At 32.2% G+C, this 20,753-nt stretch overlaps 2 long non-coding RNA genes across 2 annotated transcripts; both read right to left on the reverse strand.

Moving 5' to 3' along the window:
* Window positions 1–206: 206 nt before the first annotated feature.
* Window positions 207–543, reverse strand: LOC124454358. Its single transcript, XR_006951425.1, has 2 exons — window positions 483–543; window positions 207–249 (listed from the first exon to the last, which is right to left on the reverse strand). It is a non-coding gene; the product is annotated as an uncharacterized LOC124454358 (long non-coding RNA).
* Window positions 544–5,387: 4,844 nt separating this feature from the next.
* LOC124454327 lies at window positions 5,388–20,429 on the reverse strand. Its single transcript, XR_006951403.1, has 3 exons — window positions 20,361–20,429; window positions 11,914–11,923; window positions 5,388–5,398 (listed from the first exon to the last, which is right to left on the reverse strand). It is a non-coding gene; the product is annotated as an uncharacterized LOC124454327 (long non-coding RNA).
* Window positions 20,430–20,753: the final 324 nt, after the last annotated feature.

A 20,753-nucleotide genomic window follows, 5' to 3' on the forward strand; every position in this document is an offset into this window, starting at 1 on the left:
CGCTGGTTTTGTTTGTAAACGGTTTAGGTGAAGAAAATGTTGAGATTGTCCCCTCATTTTTCATATGCTTAACGCTCTCTTTAGAAGAATTTATAGGTGATGACTTTTTCTCCTTTGTACCAACGCAAGAAAATGTGGAAATTTTCCCTTCATTTTTCAAATGTCCAAAGTTCTCTTTGGAAGAATTTATAGGTGATGACTTTTTCTCCTTTGTACCAACAACAGGGGTGCATTTGTAGTCGGATGACTCTTTTTAAAACAAATGTGTATCAAAAATTTGTTATTATAAGCACTCGTCAGAAGAAAAACTAATAAGAATAACACGAAAGACAAGCTGCGAGCAAATGCAATTACGTATGTATCAAACTGTTTTGATATTTTGATTGTATAATCATGCCAACTGCATTTTGGTTATTTCATTATATGCAAATAGGACACTTGAAATCAATGATAATTTTTATAAATACAAAAATAAAGCCTACCGGAAAACATATGACTCCCACCAGACATTTTCTTTCCGTTCTTTAGGTTCACAATTTTCTTCATTGGAATCACTTTCGACATCATTGTCATGAATCTTGTTCACTTTAGCACTACTCTTATCGCAGGTGTCACGTGCATCGCAGGTGTCGCGTGCATCATCATCTTAATTAGATTAAATGAGTAAGAGAGCAATCAGCATTATATGTACATGGTACTGCATCTTACCTAATAATGATGATGTATTTTCATTTTGAATCACACACTACAATACCATGCAAAAAGTCAATTAGAAAATTTATCACGCCATTAAAAGTAGTACTACATGCAACACATAACTATCTTCATAGGTACATCACTATCTTCATCCATACATCACTACCTTCATAAATCCCCACTCCACCTTTATGTATCCCCACCATACCTTCATACATTCCCACCATCATACATCCAAACCTTCATGCATCCACAACTTGATACATCTTTAACTTTATGAATACCCACCCTTATACATACACACCTTCATCCATACACACCTTCATCCATGCACACCTTCATATGTCCGCACTTTTAAACATTCCTAATTTTAAGGCTACCCAGTTATAAGTGTGATTGATGGATATATGCTACTATGTGCCTAAATTCAACAGTTAAATTCAGACCACTAAGAGTGGTGACTAGTTTATAAAACTCTGAGAAAATCCTTCTCTGTCCTCATTTAGTACAGTATAACAAAGTTGTCATTTTCAAAACTTGTGCTTTTGACTGATTACTCTGTAAACATTATGAGTTTAAAATTAAGGGCTTTGTGATGGGAAAAAGAGTCTTACTAAAATGTGAATTTGAGGTCAATGTAAGACAGCATTATATAATGCTTAACAATGAAAAACTTTAAAATTCTAAAATCATTGTTTGAATTGGATTTACTTCATTACTGCGTAGATTAGGGCAGCTTCCCAACCTTTTTCCTCTTTCATGATGTCTGTAATCATGATGTAATCACTTTTCACAGTTTCATTTATAATTTTACATACCGATACCTTCACTATTTATTTTGATATGACTGCTTTCATTTTGTCCAACATCATTATCCTTTCTGTCATAAGGTGTATTTATTAGTGACATTTCAATTGCTTTTTCTATATCTCTTTGGTACAACTTTTCACGAACGGAAGGCCTTACAATAGAAAAAATCTCATGACGTTGTTGTATCACACATTGAAGAAATTAGTGTGTACATTGGATTACACAAGGCAAAACAAAGGCTTATAAAGGATTAGAGATCTACTATAATACCTGTGTAAAACAGCATGATGCCCTTTACCCAAAATTAAAAATCTATTTTTGGTCACACCTTCTCTCGCCTTTCTTCTCTTTGTTCATTTCCTTCTCTTTATGCTTCGCCTTCTTTGTTTGTGGTTCAAAATCAACTTCAAAATCATCTGAAACATATCATGAAGTCATAAATACAAAAACTTAGCAATTTAAAACAAGAGAAATCTATAGAACATTCAGGCATGACATTGAAAAGGAAGTAAAGTATGGATCCCAGTATATATTTATTGCATATCTACCAAATTAATAATCTCAACTTTTTCACAGTAAAACAATGTAAAATGTTTAATAGTGCACTAGATCAATCATGCAGCCAGTAAATAATTGTGGGGCCTACATTCACATTTGTTGCATCAGTATTTTTTTGAACAGTGTCTATGTAGGTACATGTAAACTGATACAATATAAAATGTACCCTTCTCCTACCTATGTAAACCAGAGTGTATAACCACATACTTTACTGTAAAACAGAGCAATTATAATTTTCATTAATAGCTACGTAGCTATGAGATCACTGTATGTACAATACATTACCATCACTTTCACAATTGGAGCTCATATCAGTATAATTAACATTTTTTCTCCCTTTCCTGCAAGAGATGATGGTGAAAATAAAACATGAGTAAAGCTAAATGCTTGTAGATGTAGATCTTCAAGTTAGAGCAGTCCTGAAAAAGACTGTTGGTGTTGTTAATGATTGATATTTTGACATCCTTTGATCATCAGAGTCAAGTAACACACCAACACCAAGAATTCTTTTCAGGACTGCACAAAGCTGGACGATCAACATCTAAAAAATATAACATAATAGGCAATAAAAATTATAAATTCTAATATGAAAATCGTCCCTGCATTATTAATCACCAATATTGTCAACCAACAGTAAAACATGTTTCACCCATATGCCATACCATAGTATTGATAGTACAAATTGGAATCAAGTGACAAATTTTAGAATTCTTACCTTTTAGATTTTCGCTTAAAGGTCATCTTTAATGCATATTTACAAAATTAAAAATTATGCTATCAGAGAAAATACTAATGAAGTTAGGATTCAAGTTTAACTTCTCGTGGTTTTAACATGATTTTCATTATGTAGTTGAATAATCTTATAAAGTTTCGCGCCTTGGCGTCATTACACTGGATCATATCATTACACTGGATCATACACTGGAAAAATGCATTTTTGTGTATTTCTTTACTTCTAAACTCATAATAGAGCTTAACAAACAGTGATACATTATGAAAAAAGTATTTTTGTCTTGTTGAAACACTGCTTTAGGCTTTTAAATTATTTAAATCAAAGTTTGCTTTTGCATAAAGACCTTGGCACCTGCAAAAGGGGTAAGAAATATTTAAGTTTCCGTTGCTAATAATCGTAAAGAATGTCAATCACAACAAAGATACCACCTTTACAGCTAAAAAATTCACCATACATTGTCAAGATTAATTTTAAAAGATAAATTTAATTTCCTGCGAAAGATGAACGATTGTCTGAATATTATCTACAAGTACAGCTCGTATTTAAGCACTTTTACGTAGAATTTCTTTTTTTTTGTCTTTATATATAACCAAGGAAGGAATGGCGCAAGCATCACAGCGCAAAAAAACGGTATATTTGTAATTTTCCGTGAGATGAAAAGATTTTTTCTTGTAAAGCATGTAAAATTGTAAGCCTGGACTAAGAAATTTATACATAACATAAATTCAATGAGTTCTCTTTTTGGTCGAGTCCTGTGTTTAAATCAGGCCATCGAAACACCGAAATTTAAATAGCCAAAATGAAATTTAGAATTTTCTGAATATTTTTTAAGATCTATCAGAATAATTAACACCGAAATGTGTTCATGTGTACTTTAAAATACAATCACGACAGAGCTCAAGAGCTATACTACTTTTCAGGAAATGTTAGGATGCATTGAACTATCATAAAGACACGGCGTTTTCAACAAAAGATTCTGATAATGACAATATGAAGGAAGCTGCGCTGCTTACTGGCAAGGTGCTTGGTGGTATAATATTGTTATTATAGCAACCTAAATGGTAAAAATCTTGCTTGGCTTGGTTTTAATAACGTGAAAACCAGTGAAATGAAAATCAAATCATGAAGAATTTTCATAAATATTTATGATTTCATGACAATGATCAATATCAAAATACGTCATGTAATATGTCTTAAACATTTACACTCGTTGTTTACTATGAGAAAATGTGCAAAAAAATTGTTATAGATAGAAGTCAACAAAACTGTAATCATTGCATGAAATATTAAAAAATATTGTTTCAATCAATGATGTTGATGAAATATGAGTTTCTAACATGTTTATCTAAATGAAGTTGATGTAATTAAATCATACTCAAAACGACTGCGGCTTTTTGAGTTTGTAATGTGACTGTTTTCGTCTTCTTGGACATGAAATGAGTTTTCACATTACTAATGCTTACACAGTTACACGTTTAAAAGCATTTAACTAGTGCTATTGTGGGCATCAGCCATCTTGGGTGAGCCACATTGTTGGATAAGTCCCTGGAGGTTTGTTGCAATTCAAGAATATAAAACCCCTAAACACAACCACAATCGCAACACCCCAATCATATTTAACTGCTTTACAAGAGCAATATATGTGGTGCTTTAATATGATCTCAAAGAAAAATCTCACGAAAGTTCAAATAAAAGAGTTGATTTTGTTTGAACGAAGTGGACGCTGAATTCACAAGTTTCTATTTCTATGTATGCTCACTTGAATGTTCTCTTGGAGTCAAAGTTCTCTGCTGTCAACATTAAAGTATGTCACTAGAGCTTTTCTTTTCATGATTTGTGTTTATCATACATATCCAAATTAACATATATATTACATTTAAAGTAGTTTATGGCGGTTTTTTGTTGAAATCATTTATACTTAATGATCAAGTATTAATCATTGAAGAATTATTCAGATAGCTGCAACTTTAGATATGTTGTCAACTTGACACTGACAAAATATTAGATTGAAGGCCAAGCCTATTGTAAAAATTCAATGCATTGGAAAACGACATATCAAAAGTTTTACCAAGGACAAGCAGTTCTTCAATGGTGGGAGAATGTAAGTTATACTCATAATATATCTAAAGTTTGTAAATCATATAATTATAAATGCTGAAAGATTGGCTACCTACTACTGTTCTTTACAGTCTGTCTGCAGAAACAATTGATAGCGTAGCCAGAAAGCAAGCCTTTCTTGGCTTTATTGGTTTTCGGAAAAAATTTGCCATACTATATTCAAAACATGTGCATGTCCTGTCAGCCTGTCAGTGCTGATGCTTGTCCTCCAGATGCGCCTTAGCAACGATTGCTAGGATGTTAATGACGTGATGCAATTGGTCTATAGAAACAAACAGTAGTCTCAATTTACCGTGTAACTTTGTGCTGTATATTTAATTAAATTACTGGCTGCGACTCCACCTTAGCACTCCTATTGGTCAGAAAATGCAAATTACTGGCTGCCACTATGCTTATTACATGCGTAATAAGATATGCGCTACACAAAAATTTCTATAAAGTGAAACTATTGTTTGTTCAATACTGCCGTTAGATCAACGCCGACTGTTAAAATAAAGGCATCTGATCAATAAAGTTAAAGGTACGTTTTGAGTAAATTGACCTCTGACATATATGATGTCTTTAAGTCAAAGAATTGTGATGTCAATAAATAATGAATTATTATTAGTTTAGGGCCTGTTCATATGTGCTGGGCTGGCTGACTTTGCTAGGCCAGTTTTTATTTGATTCGCATGAGGCGGGCTAGCCCGACAAAGTACGGAAATAATTATTTACGCACGCAGCATAAAAGTCCAAACCCGATTGTTTATGTTACTTTATAAGCTGAAAGAAACTCAATGATGTTATGCATTAGTCTATGGTCCACCTAAAGTTGCTCTTTTGCTTGCCTTGTATTTTGCATCGCATTGATTTTATGAGCATGCGCACTAGTACGATGTTTAACACGGCATGCCGGTCTAGCCTGCCTTGTGCATTCACATGAGCCCGTTTATGCCGAGATCCCGCCTCGTTTAAGCGACATCCCGGTAAAACGGCCAGCCTGTCGCTCATATGAATCAAATTTGAAATTATATGTAAATACTAAAAGAGGTGAGATCTTGCTACTACCGGGCTAGCTCGGTAAAGGGCCAGCCCGGCTCATATGAACAGGCCCTGTATACATACACTTGAAATTGTAAACACCCAGTTTATAACTTATGTTTAGATTATGTGTATAACTTACACTTTCCATAATTACAAATTGTTTTTCTCTTGCAAATAAGTGTTTCATTATCGTTACACGAGTTAATTGTATTCAAGTAAGTCTTGAATGCAATGAAGCTTGGTACGTTGGCATGGCTACTATGTAACAGAGAACATGCATGTTAAAGTCTGATTGGATCTACATGCTCTTACATATTCAGTCATAACAAATATATATAATCAAAGTTTTATTTTGACGAAACTTTGTAATGGTTCAAAACTTATTATTGCAAAAAAACACTCAGTCGTGTACTTGTGAAAGTGGTAGCCGGTTTTCTAACTGCAGGCGTCGAATTATTCTAACGTTGCACTTTATTCAACAACATACTTACGTATAGCGTGACGAATTCCTTTATAATTTATTGTGATTGTGGCGCTGATCCAACCTTGCATCTCTATAATTACAGGATTTAAAAAATGCGTATATTATAAGTATACTTACACCTTCCCACTAATGTATATTGTGCTGTTTCATGGCTTAAGTAAGTATATCATTTTTCAATGCATTTGAATTTTTACAATAGGCAATATAGCTCTTCGATGTCATAAATTGTGATTTTCAAGTTAACACCATATATCTAAAGTGATTCTTGAATGATTGATTTGTTCAGTTGACATCAAGAGCACATTCAAATGAACATACATAGAAATAGAGACTCCCGAGAGCTCAGGTAGCAACAACTTTGCACGAACTTTTCAATGCAAATTAGAGTTTTTACAACCTACCCGCGACTTGCGTGAGTTAGACAAACTCCAAAGTGTTGTATACCAACAAATCGAAAACATTAAACAAGATTCCAAAATCCCAAGAAGCGTGTTTTTAGTATACTAAGCATTGCGGCGGATCTAATAAGAAGAAGAAATTTTTGCTTATAAACTTAACAGAATTTTAAAAAACACTTGAGAAAAACGACGATTTTTTTGAGAGCAAACATGTTTCGACATTATCAGAATGCCATCTTCAGTGAATGGTTAGTGTTATAATATGATACGGCTATGATATGAATAAATTAATTACAATGAATAGGATTATGATTCAGTTACTAAATATAAAAATATTTACAAAAAGGAAAAGAAAAATAAGTATTAAGAACTTATAAACAAAAATATTATTATAAAGTAAATATAGTGTTGTAGTGGTGAACTTGATATTTAAATCGGGATTAGTTTTATTAATGTGTAGAGCTTCCTTTGATTTTGAGTGAAAGTGGATTGATCAGTGTCGATGATTTTAAAACAGGAAGGTGAGAATTTGTTTTACATGAAGGAGAGGCTTGAAGATGTTTGTAGATAGTGGAGTTTTTTGTCTGTGTGGAGTATGTTCCTTATCCTGGTAGATAATTGGCGAGAAGTTTCACCCAATATAGTGGGAATTACATCCCGCACATGAAAATTGATAAACTACCATAGATTTGGAAAGTTCGGGAAGTGGGTCTTTAAACGAAAATAAAGATTTTATTTTAAAAAAGATGTGAAAATAAGTTTAACGTCACTGCCAGTGCAGTAGCGTTTAATGATTTGTGTGAGTTTGCGTTGTGTGTGCCGTGAGTAATCACCTATGGGTAGTTTGAAATAACGTTTATTGTCATGTTGTTGTATATCGTTAGTGTTAGTTGTGGCGTTAGATGAGTCAGTGCTATCTTGTTGTCCAAATAGTGTTGTATAGTGTTGTTGATGAAATGAAAAGGAAAAGAATTACGTTGAGAGTGAATATTAGTTTCTTTAAATCACGTTGAAAGCCGATGTCTGTGTTGTTAAGTTTCCGTGCTCTGTCGGTCAAAGTGTCGTATCAGTCCAATTTTGTAATTTAATGGTGTGAAACTAAAAAGTTAGTCAGTAGTCCTGTATATGTTGGTTTGTGGTACGTAGAGGTCATACAGTTTTCATGTGATTTAGTTAGTAAGATGTCAAGAAAGGGCAACTGATTGTCTTGTTCGGTTTCGTATGTAAAGTTTATGTTTTGATGTTGTTTGTTGATGTATTCGTAAAAGAGTAATGCTTCGTCTTTGTTATGAAAATAAAAAATGTCGTCAACGTATCTGCGGTAAAATAAAGGTTTGTTGTTGCGTAGTTATTTAACCAGTTTCTGTTCGTGAAAACCCATGAAAATGTTGGCTAAAATGGGTGCCAAGGGTGAGCCCATACTTACTCCCGTCAATTTGGTCGTAGTACTTACCGTTAAATAAAAATGAGTCTCGGCCGTAGCGATGTTAAACAATAGTTTTAGTTCTGTTCTGTTCATTTTGAATGTAGGGTTGTTGGTAAAAATTAAATCAATAGCAATGTCTATGGTTTCCTCAGTGGTATGTTGGTAAAAGGCTTTCAACGTCAAAAGAAATAAAAGAATTTGTCATGTGGAGCGTTAGTGTTAAAAGATAAAAAATCATCGACAAAACTAAAAGAATCTTTAGCAGAATGGTCATTAGGTATTAGGGGTTGGAGTAAAGAGCTGAGGTATTTGGCTAATTTGTAGTTATACGAATTGATTGAAGAATTTATAGGTCTGATAGGAGGTATGTCATTGATATTGTTTAATTTATGAAGTTTAGGTAAACCATATAATCGAGCTTGGCTGTGAACCCTCTAGGGTACATTTCTTGAAATGATTTTTCGTTAATAGCGTTCTTTTCTTTAAGTTACGTAGCAGTCGTTGTAACTTTGCTTCACGGGAAATTGTAGGATCATGATCGAGTGGTTTGAACTTAGATAAATTGTTAATTATAGTGAGGCAAGAGTTAATGTATACCTGACGATCCATAATGACTACACCATTGCTCTTTGTCAGGTTTGAGAACAATGATTTTGTCATTATTCTCAAATTCAGAATTTTGCTAGCATTGACTGAATTAAACGAGGAAGTTCTGTACATGAACTTAACTGAAATTCTTGGCTAACATTGACTGAATTTACCGAGGAAGTTCTTATTTATAAACTTAACGGAAATTTTTGCTATCATTGACTGAATTAACCGAGGAAGTTCTTATTTATAAACTTAACGGAAATTTTTGCTATCATTGACTGAATTAACAAAGGAAGTTCTTATTTATAAACTTAACGGAAATTTTTGCTATCATTGACTGAATTAACAAAGGAAGTTCTTATTTATAAACTTAACGGAAATTTTGCTATCATTGACTGAATTAACAAAGGAAGTTCTTGTTTATAAACTTAACGGAATTTTTGCTAACATTCACTGAATTAACTGAAGTTCTTATTTATAAACTTAACGGAAATTTTGCAAACATTGACTGAATTAACCGAGGAAGTTCTTATTTATAAACTTAACGGAAATTTTTGCAAACATTGACTGAATTAACCGAGGAAGTTCTTATTTACAAACTTAACGGAAATTTTTGCTATCATTGACTGTATTAACAAAGGAAGTTCTTGTTTATAAACTTGTTGGGAATTTATAACTAGCACAAACCTAACTATACTTAAAAAAGGAAATTCTTAGCTAATTGTTTCAAGTATGAAGTTATTAACTCATTTCTTCACTCAGAGTTAATATAGAATAATAGAAATATAGAATTCCCTAAGCATATTACTTTGAAAGAATTATATAAAAATTTTAAAGGGTTATTCAAATGCCTCGTATTTTATTAAGTTTCTTTATATTAACACGTCCTCAATCAAATAAACTTTGAGTGAAAGACAAACAAATTAACTGACCATTTATTCGTAAACAATGTTCTTTTTATTTAAAAAGAGATTATTCTGCCACCCACCTCCAAAGACTTGCTTCATTGAAAAGTTTGTAGTGAAATTACGACTTCAAGTGCGAGTGTAATGTAGAGATGCTCGTTATGTAGATACAACATTTCTCGGGTTACAGCAACCGATGTCAAGCACCATTCAAAGCATAGTTATTTCGTTATATCAACAACATACAGCATAAGTGCTCTTTAACACACGTTTTTCTTGATTCTATTCAAAAGATGAAATTAGAATTGTCAAAGGACACTGATAAATCTAACCGCGACTTGCGAGAGTTAGACACACTCCAAAGTGTTGTTTACCAACAAATCGAAAACATTAAACAAGACTCCAAAATCCCAAGAAGCGTGTTTTTAGTATACTAAGTATTGCGGCGGATCTAGTAAGAAGAAGAAGTCTTTGCTTATAAACTTAACAGAATTCGTTGCTAGCATTGACTGAATTAAAAGAGAAAGTTCTTGTGCATGAACTTAACTGAAATTCTTGGCGAACATTGACTGAATTAACCGATGAAGTTCTTATTTATAAACTTAACGGAAATTTTTGCTATCATTGACTGAATTAACCGAGGAAGTTTTAATTTATAAACTTAACTCAAATTTTTGCTAACATTGACTGAGTTAACCGAGGAAGTTCTTATTTATAAACTTAATGGAAATTTTTGCTATCATTGACTGAATTAACCGAGGAAGTTTTTATTTATAAACTTAACGGAAATTTTTGCTAACATTGACTGAATTAACCGAGGAAGTTCTTATTTATAAACATAACGGAAATTTTTGCTATCATTGACTGAATTAACCGAGGAAGTTTTTATTTATAAACTTAACGGAAATTTTTGCTATCATTCAATGACTGAATTAACAAAGGAAGCTCTTGTTTATAAACTTGTCTGGAATTTATAACTAGCACAAACCTAACCATAATTAAAAAGGAAATTTTAGCTAATTATTTTCAATATGAAGTTAGTAACTCAAACATACAACATGTTGATAGAAACTTAAAGAGTTGCAATCTTTGCGTAAAACCTATCTTAACAAGGTCGGTAGATGCCAGATATAATTATGCAATGTGCAATTATTGAACTGGAACCACAGATACTGCTGTGTTATGGAGCGCTTCTTACATGGAAGGTTATAAGGATATATAGGTCGCGTTCATTTTCAACTTTGAGCTCAAAAGGTCTAAATATTCTCATTGTCTAGGCTACTGTTCTAATGATAAATTTCGAATTATCATGCAAAGTATATCGTTTCAAAAGTTTCAATGATTTTGCGCCACTTGTTATTTTTTAAACAAACAGTTTTACATATCAATGTCAACCTTGTTTTTATTGTTAGAGACGCGGACTAATGTTTATAAGAATTTTTTATTTTCATGTTGTTCAACGGCTTCCATGCACAATCTGTCACATCCATTTGGTATTTCTTAATAGCATAAGCATTTCTTGTTGCTATCCATAATTGAACATTTACGACGTTGACAACGAAGTGTCAAACAAAGAATGTTGACTTCCATATATAAAGCTGAATAAGAGCGACAGGAAACAAAAACTTTAAAATTTATTGCACCATGCCTGGTCAAAATTTAGCTTTTAGAGTACTTTCCACAAACTACATAGATTCTTTAGAAATTAAAACATCTGTCAACGTTACTCTTATTTTTAACTTATTATTGAAGAATGGCACGCCATGGCTCGTCATCATCTGTTGATGCTTGGTTAGTGCTGATGATCAACATACTCAAATTCTTATTCTCAATTGACTGGTAATCTTCTTGATATTCATTAGCCGACTATTCAGGCTAAAAACTAGCATAAACAACAACAGTCCTTCTCAGGACTATACCAACCTGGACGATCTACATCCACAAACATGTAACGATACTCTCGGGCTCAAACCATTTAATTTTTTACGAATTCTATTTGTTGGATATCCTTCCATATCACTTTCAAAACTATCGAGAAAAAAAATTGTACGTGTTTTTTTATTGTTTAAGTGCCATGCTGTGTAACATGACCATTGAACATAACTTTAAATTTGTAAACAGCTAGCTCAAATTTTTTTGTTGATATGACGTAAAAAGTAATTTCCTTTGACGTATATGGCGCTCTACGCTACTAAGTCTCCAATCAGTTCAACAAGTGCATTTAAATAGCTACGTGTTTCTTTAAAGAGAAAGTAGCTGATGTAAAATTTTCAAACTATGGTGACCTTTGCATACTAATACAGTTTTGATAGTGACGTTGTCATAAGGTGGATTTGTCCTTTAACGGACATTCTTTCCTAGTGTTGACCGAAATAAAAGAGGAAATTCCTCGTCGTTAACCAACCAAAAAAGGAACTTTTTATTTTTATTGATCTAACTAGTATTGAATGAATCAAAAGAAGTTCTTGTTTTGTGACATGACACAGCTAAATTACAAGATTGAACTCATTCTCTTCACTCAGAGGTTAATATAGAATAATGTAAATATAGAAACCTTAAGCATATTACTTCTTTGAAAGAGTTATATAAAAAATCTTAAGGGTTATTCAAATGCCTCGTATTTTATTAAGTTTCTTTATATTGACACGTCCTCAATCAAATAAACTTTGAGTGAAAGACAAGCGAATTAACTGACCATTTATTCATAAACAATGTTTTTTTTATTAAAAAAAAAAATTATTCTGCCGCCCACCTCCAAAGACTTGCTTGATTGAAAAGTTTGTAGTGAAATTACGACTTCAAGTGCGAGTGTAATGTAGAGATGCTCGTTATGTAGATACAACATTTCTCGGGTTACAGCAACCAATGTCAAGCACCATTCAAAGCATAGTTATTTCTTTACATCAACAACATACAGCATACGTAGCTTTTAACACACGTTTTGCTGGATCCTATTCAAAAGATGAAATTAGAATTGTCAAAGGATACTGTTAAATGCTTTTTAATTGCATCAATTTTTAATAAACAGTCTTTATATCAATGCAAGCTTTGTTTTGATGTTGCTCCCTTTATACGGTGACGTCATGAAGAGCATTTAATTGGAAATTTTTGAAGATCTCGGTTCTTTTTTTAGCAAAACACAACGCTAACTGTAATGCCTTGTGCTTTTATTATAAGTCTTTCTTATTTTTAAATTGTTTTCTTAAAAATCTATAACATCGCGAGCAAGCTATCAGTGAAATACATCGTATTTAACAGCCACATTTAGTTTGTTACCAAAATATCACAATAAGTCTTTAATCATTAATTTTGTGTTAATCAGCTAGTGTTGTTGTTTTACGATAAATAAAGGCCTGTTTATTAAAGAGTAAATGTTATGTTGCAAATCCTTCAAAACTACCGATTTAAAGTTTGAGTCAATTTTGTAAACTTCTTCCAAGTTGAGTGAATCGACTTTAAAATTGAAACACTGTCCAGTTTGTGGCTATGTGTGCAAACTGTTCAACATATTTAAACTATTTAAAGCAGTTCAATTATCTGCTGAAACAAATTAGTCTGTATAAATATGCAAAGTTTCTTTATCCTCACAATTTATTTATGCTGGACAACACACATATATAAAGAGCCTCGATCTTCAACTCAACCTGAAGTGTTTACTTGTAAGACATTTAAACAAGACAAGTGGTGAGCTTTATTTGTGCGTTGATGGCGATTAGCTGCATTGTTGTTAATATTCAAGGGTAAGCTATGGTTTAGTGTAAAGAACTAAGAACTTGAAATGTTTAATGCGCTTTGTTGAACGCAAAAGACTGTGTTAGAAACGCTTCTATGGCGTATTTCTTTTAAATTTGAATAACCTTTTAGTACAAGTTGTCGAGTTGTAGTTAACATTCAATCCTGGGGCAGTATACAAACATGATTAACTAAGGATTTTTCAAATCAGCTCAAGCCAAGTTTTTCTTGTTTAAATTGTGTATGGGAGGAGTAAGACTTTATATACATTACACCTTTTTAGTAAGTTGTTAGCTATGTCATGTATATACTGGATATAAATCTTTCTCAATTCCTTATTTATAGTGTGAAATATTTCATCTAAAAACTTTTCCATGACTCACTTTACCGTTCTTACTTTTGCAGAGTGAGATCAACAAACGAAAAGGAAGATTATTTAAAAGATTTCTACTCAACATTCAGCCATAACTTGAAACGCACCATAAAATCCGATAAAAACAATGCAACTTTGAAATCACAAATTGCAATAATAGACGGACAAATAAAACACTTCAAACATATCACAAGAATCTTCAAACCCAGCACAAACATCTGCAAATCTTTAAGTTAAGTCTTCAACACAAAATCAATAGGACAGAAGTACAAACATATACACTAGTGAAATTACAACAAAAATTAAGAAAGTTGACTTGAAAATGATTGATCTTTCGTCACAAATGAAAACTTGATGCCCAAAGGGCAACATTACAAACGGAGTTAAAAAGTCTTGAAAAAAAATTGAAAACACTTTACATGGTAAATGAAGAACTTACAAATATTTCGGAAAAAGGTAAGAATGATTTTAAAAAAAGAAAAGACACTTATAGATTCGAGTAAGGAGTAATATTTGTCCAATAAAAACAATATCTTTCATTTAATTTCTCTGTGTTAGTTAATATTTTTATAACCATCAGGAAAAGACTGCTCAGATCTTTACAGAAAAAGTGTAAGACACAATGGAATATACGAAGTAGATCCTGATGGTAAAGGATACTTTAAGGTCTTCTGTGACATGACGTCATCAGGTGGTGGTTGGACTGTTATTCAAAGACAAATAAAAATGGAAATACAGACTTTATCTGGGTTGGGCGGAGTATAAACGTGGCTTTGGTAATCTTAAATCCGAATTCTGGCTTGGATTGGACAAGATACATCGACTAACATCTGCAAGGAAATATAAACTTCGAATTGATCTTGTAAACACGTCAGGCACTAAAAAATACGCTGAATATGAAGATTTTGTTGTAAAGGATGAAAATTATAAGTATCAATTAAGTATTGGAAAATACACAGGTAAGAAAATATTGACGAAAATGAGTGTTTGTGATAGCAAATTGTGTTGACAGATTGTACCTTAGGACCAGTTCATATGAGACGGGCCAGTCCGCTTATGCCGGCTAGGTAGCTTTGCCGAGATCTCGCCTCGTATATTATTTTACAATTTTTTTGAAATTGCGTTCATATGAAGAGCGGGCCAGCCCAGCTTGACGAGATACGCTTGAAGGAAGCGAGGTTCTAACAGGCTCATATAACTGCATCAATTGGGCCAGCCCGGCTAAACAGGGCTGGAAGAGATGAGATTGGGCATTCCCTTGTCTTGTTTGGTTATTTAAACATGACAAAAACTTCAAAACAATAATGTGCAATTGAAAATAAATTTGAAAATTTCATGTTATACCACTACAATAATCGGTGGAACTCACTGGTAGCAATCAGATTGTTGAATGTCTGAGTCAAACACAATTTAATTTTCCCACAAAATACAATGTTTGTTGGCAGAAATTAAATACAACATTTCAGCCTGGCCAGCCGCCTCATATGAATGCGAATACAAATTGGTCCTGCAAGCCAGCTAGTCCAACTTTAAGTGGTTTTAACGTTTTAAAATACAAATCACCAGAAAACTATAGAACTATTTCTACTTTTCAGGAACTGCTGCGGATCAATTATCCTATCACAATAACATGAAGTTTTCAACCAAAGATTCAGATAATGATAAAGATAGTAGAAATTGCGCTACTTCCTTCAAAGGTGCTTGGTGGTATAAAAGTTGTTATGGTTCCAACCTAAATGGTAAAATATGTATTGGTCTAGTTTTAACGTGAAAACAAGTGAAATGAAAATTAAACCATGATGACTTTTCATAAATAACTGCAGTTTTTAGTTTTACCATGCTGTAAGCTGCCTTCTTTAGTGGGCTGCCTTCTTTAAAGGTTATTTTGTAATTATTATACTTTATTCTTCATGGCATGACTTACACATTCATATAGCACGTTGTGTTTTTCAAGACAAATCATAAAAGCAAAGGATTGATATCTGATTCCTCTTAAATTAAAATTTGCAAAGATGATCGTCATGAAATTAATTGTACTTGCTTTATTGGCTTCTTTGTACCGTTAAAATTACCGTTAAAATTAACACAAGACTTCATCCTTATGTTAGAGAGATAAAAAACGCTCGTTTTTCCTCACATCACATCCAAAATTTATTTCATGCTTTTTCAATTTTATTCCTTTATGGGCAGTGGCTTAGCCAGCCCTCAATTTATTCATAATACGTAATTTTTTATCATCAGCATCATTTTTATTCATTCATAGTATTATGAACAATAAATTGTTTACATAGCAAGAAGAAACTTGCAGGTTTGCTACGCCACTGATCATGTGTTAGTTTCATGATGTACGTATATTTTTCATTATTTCCTTATGTGTAAAATTAAACACTATTCCTATTAATCCTATCATGTAATTTAATGCAATGTAATTTTTTAATTAGATTATTTATTCAGCTTGTTGTATCTAAGACTGTTGAAGATGTCTTATGTGCTTCGACAAAGAAATGTCTTCAATGAAAAAACTTTCATGCTACAAATTTATTTAAAAAATGCACGCTTTAAAATATATAATTATTGGGCTTACCTCTTAATGATATCCCATTATATTTTTATAGAAGATAAAAGAATGGAATATGCCTTATTTTGCTTAGTATATCTTACAACTTAGAGCATGTTAGCTACCCATAAAACACTGAGCATGACAATTAAGGCTTCCTTTGTGCAAAGGGAAAACGATTTTTCTTGTTGAGTCAGCACAATAAACAAGTGTTTCTCAAAATACATGAAAAAGTCGATGCTTCTTTAAAGAACTACAAAAAACTTTCTTACTGTTATTAAAAAAATCATGAAAAATAGCAAAAATATACCACCTAATGTGGAAAAGATTATTTAAAGGCATTTGACTTCACCGCAGCCTTTAATGTAAAAAATATTGGGACAAATTCGTTTCTTTGACAACAAGCCAGATGAAACTATAAGAAAAAGTAATTTATTTTCTTTGAAAATGCGTTTGCCTTTTTTAGTGATATATTGCTTCAGCTGTCGTTTGTTCTGTGCACTTTCACCTACGTCTTACTTTGAAATTGATGTTTTTTTAAAGAACTTATCATTAAACTTGTGTATTAAAATAACATTTATAATAAAAATAGCACTTTGTTGTACCCCAAAAGCTTTAATTTGCATTCACTTGACAATAAAAATACTTTTCGGGCATTATTGCAAATATATTATGGCTGTAGATATCGTAATTAAAAACCCATTATGGCGGGACTTTAGCGAAAATTGATTTTAGCTCACAAAACAAAACAGGACGTCTTTAACAGTTACTTTATTTTAAATGATTTTGCAAAGTTTTTACGTTTTTAATTAATACAGACCTGGTGGTTTTAGCAATCAATTATTAACCACGATATGTGAAACGAAGACATATTTGAGTACTTAATGATTAATAACTTAGTAGTTTTAACTTAATGCGTTGTCTATCACATAGGATATAAATAGTGTGAACAATGTTTTAAGATAATGTTCACCAATACAACAATTTATCAATTATCATGAAGAAAAAATATTTCTACAAGCTTAAGCCTCCTGGATTTAAAGAAAAATCAGCTCTTATGGCCTTACAGCTAGATTGCCTAAAATATCCCAAAGTGCTTTATTATGTAATCTAAGAATAGTTTACATGCAGCTGTGCATGTACAAAATATAATTTATCCTTCATGATGGTGGCTATATAAATGTTCTCAATTTTCCTGTCTGTTGTTTTTCGTTAACATGAAAATGACAACCTTGCCATTTTGATTTCTTACTAAAGTAGCACACTACTGTACATTTTAATCTCAAAGAAACAATTGTACATGTCATATTTAACGCTTGACTTATATTCTAGCAATGCAGTAACAGAAACATTGTGGTTAGAATGACTATAAACAAGGCTATGATAATCTTAGTTCTGAATTCTTGCTTGGATTGTATGAAATACGCTAACATCAGCAAGGCAAAATAAACTTTGCGGTGACCTGAGAGACTGGTCAATTAACAAAAAACATGTTGAATATAATAACTGTTACATGTTTGTAAATGTAGATCGTCCAGTTTGGCATAGTCCTGAGAAGGACTGTTTTTGTTGTTGTTGACTGACGTTTCGACAACCTTAGCGGTAGTCATCTTCAGAGTTCAATGAGGAGTAAACGTCAGGTTAGCCGTATTTTTTAGCTGGTTCTTACCTCATTGTATTGTGTGTACAGGAAAAGTGTGGGTGTCAATTGTGTATTGTCATTGTGAATTAATGTGAAGTGTAATGTTTTTAGTTGATCGTTTGTTTGTATTGTGAATAAGTCGTTTGTAAGGTGCTGGTAATTGCTGTTATCTGTTCAGGGGGGTTTGTTCAAAGTTGGTATACCAACTTTCTAATGTAAGCCGTTGTCTATAGTCAGTACTGTAAGTAATGCATTTTGCCGAGTCCCAGTCAATGTTGTGCTTTGTGATTCGGTGATGTTCGGCAATGTGATTAGTTCTGTCTCGTTTCTTTGTACCTCGTTTGTGTTCAGTAAGTCTTATGTTTAAGTTCCTGCCAGTTTCCCCGTTTCACAAGTTCGAGACTGGACTAATGTTAAGGACTGTGAGTGAAAACAATATAGCAAATGATTTTAAAATGATTGGATGTCATTGTTTAATTCACGCTTTGTCATTTTGTCTCAATTTAAATTAATTTCGTTATTATAGCTAATGGACAAGAAAATGAACGAAGGAAGATGACAGGTGTCTTTAAACATTTCGAATAATAAAAAATAGCAAAAAAATGTATGCAACACAACTGCAATTTCACGAAAAGAAAAATGTGATTGCTCTTTTTTAATGTTTTTCGTGAAATGATAAACCTAATCATTAAAAAATTATAATTCTTTATGTTGAAGGATTTTCCCCAGCTATAGGAGTTTCTTTGTTGTTCTTTCATAATCGCTGTGAAGTATAAAACCTTTTATCACCTTATGAATTAGCTATATGCATGCATTTTTAGACTCTCTTTTAATGAAATTTTATTCTTTGAAACATTCTTTTAAACATATAGGTTCTATGTATTTTAATACTATAGAACTTCAAGAGTGAGATAATTTTTTCTTTAAAATGCTTTTATCTTTTTAGTGATATATTACTTAACGCTTCATCTGTTGTTTGTTCTGAGCACTATCATATACGTCTTACATTGACGTATATGTTTTTGTAAAAGAGCTTATCATTAAGCTTATCAAAACAGCACGTCATTGTCGGGTAAAAGCTTTTTAATTTCAGTCCAATTTGAAATAAAAACATTTTCCGGACATTAACACCATCATCATATAGCTAGATATCGCGTAAAAAACCCCTTTTATATGGTACGTACTTAGCCCAAAATTAATTTTAAACGAAAAAAACAAAACAGGAGAAGTCTGTACAACAGTTCAGTAATTTGAGAATGAGGTTTTTTGCAAAGATTTTTAAACTAGAAACGTTTGTAATTAATACAGACCTGGTGTTTTATTTATTATTAACAATAATTTGTGAAAGGAAGACATATTTGGGTACTTAATAATAAAAAAGCTAAGTTTTAACTAACTCATCTATATATATTTTGTCACATAGGTAAAATTAATGTGTACATTCTTTAAGATAATGTTCACCAATACACCAATTTATCAATTATCTTCAAGAAAGAAATATTTCTACAAGCCTACCCCTCATAGAATTAAAGAAAAATCGGCATTTATGGCCTTATAGCTCTATTGCCTAAAAAACCCCAAAGGGCTTTATTATGCAATCTAAGTAAAGCATACATGCAGCTGTGCATGCACAAAATATAATTTATTCTTCATGATGGTGGTTATATAAATGTTGTCAAAAAAGTTTTTCAAACACAAAGTGTTTACTTTTTTTTTATGCAAGATATTGATGCGCGTTTCTGTAGTTTTTTTTAGTTGCTTTTTGCAATGCATCACATAATGCTTGTCAAAGCGTACAAAGTGGTTTTATGAAGACAAAAGACAATGGTATGTTACAGTACAAAAGACAACAACATCGTCTAAAGATGTCTTTAACAGTTACTTTATTTATAAATGATTTTGCAAAGTTTTACGTTTTAATTAATACAGACCTGGTGGTTTTAGCAATCAATTATTAACCACGATATGTGAAACGAAGACATATGAGTACTTAATGATTAATAACTTAGTAGTTTTAAGTTAATGCGTTGTCTATCACATAGGATATAATTAGTGTGAACAATGTTTTAAGATAATGTTCACTAATACACCAATTTATCCAATTTATCAATTGTCAACCAGCAAAAATATTTCTACAAGCTTACGCCTTTAGGAATTGAATATAAATCGCTTTTATCGCCTTAAAACTTTCCCAAAATATCGGAAAGTGCTTTTTTATGCAATTTAGGTAAATCAAACACAGCTGCATGTACAAAATATACATTATTCTTTATGACGGTGGCTATATAAATGTTCTCAAAAACGTTTTTCAAACATAAAGTGTTTTCTTTCTTTTATGCAAGATGTTGATGCGCGTTTCTGTAGTTTTTCTTTTAGTTGCTATCTGCAATGCATCGAATAATGCTTGTCAAAGTTCACAAAGTTTTTTTATGAAGATAAAAGACAACGGTAAGCTACAGAGTAAAAGATAAAATAAATGTTTTGGAGGATGTAAAAAACTAGTATGTTTTAAAACGCGTACCTGCAGGTTACATTTGTAGTTGTTTAATTGCAATAAAGCTTTCTCATTTCTATTTTATACCGTTCTGGCAAAATGTATTAGCAAAACTGAACAAGCGAAGATAGTATTTTTCATATATGTTTTTCTAATCTAAAACGAAGCGTTCTATCTAGCATTGTTGCTCTCGCTGTTTTGGCCTTCAATTCT

The sequence above is a fragment of the Xenia sp. Carnegie-2017 genome, unplaced genomic scaffold (assembly GCF_021976095.1).
Source record: "Xenia sp. Carnegie-2017 unplaced genomic scaffold, XeniaSp_v1 HiC_scaffold_3, whole genome shotgun sequence".
Taxonomy (NCBI): Eukaryota; Metazoa; Cnidaria; class Anthozoa; order Malacalcyonacea; family Xeniidae; genus Xenia; species Xenia sp. Carnegie-2017.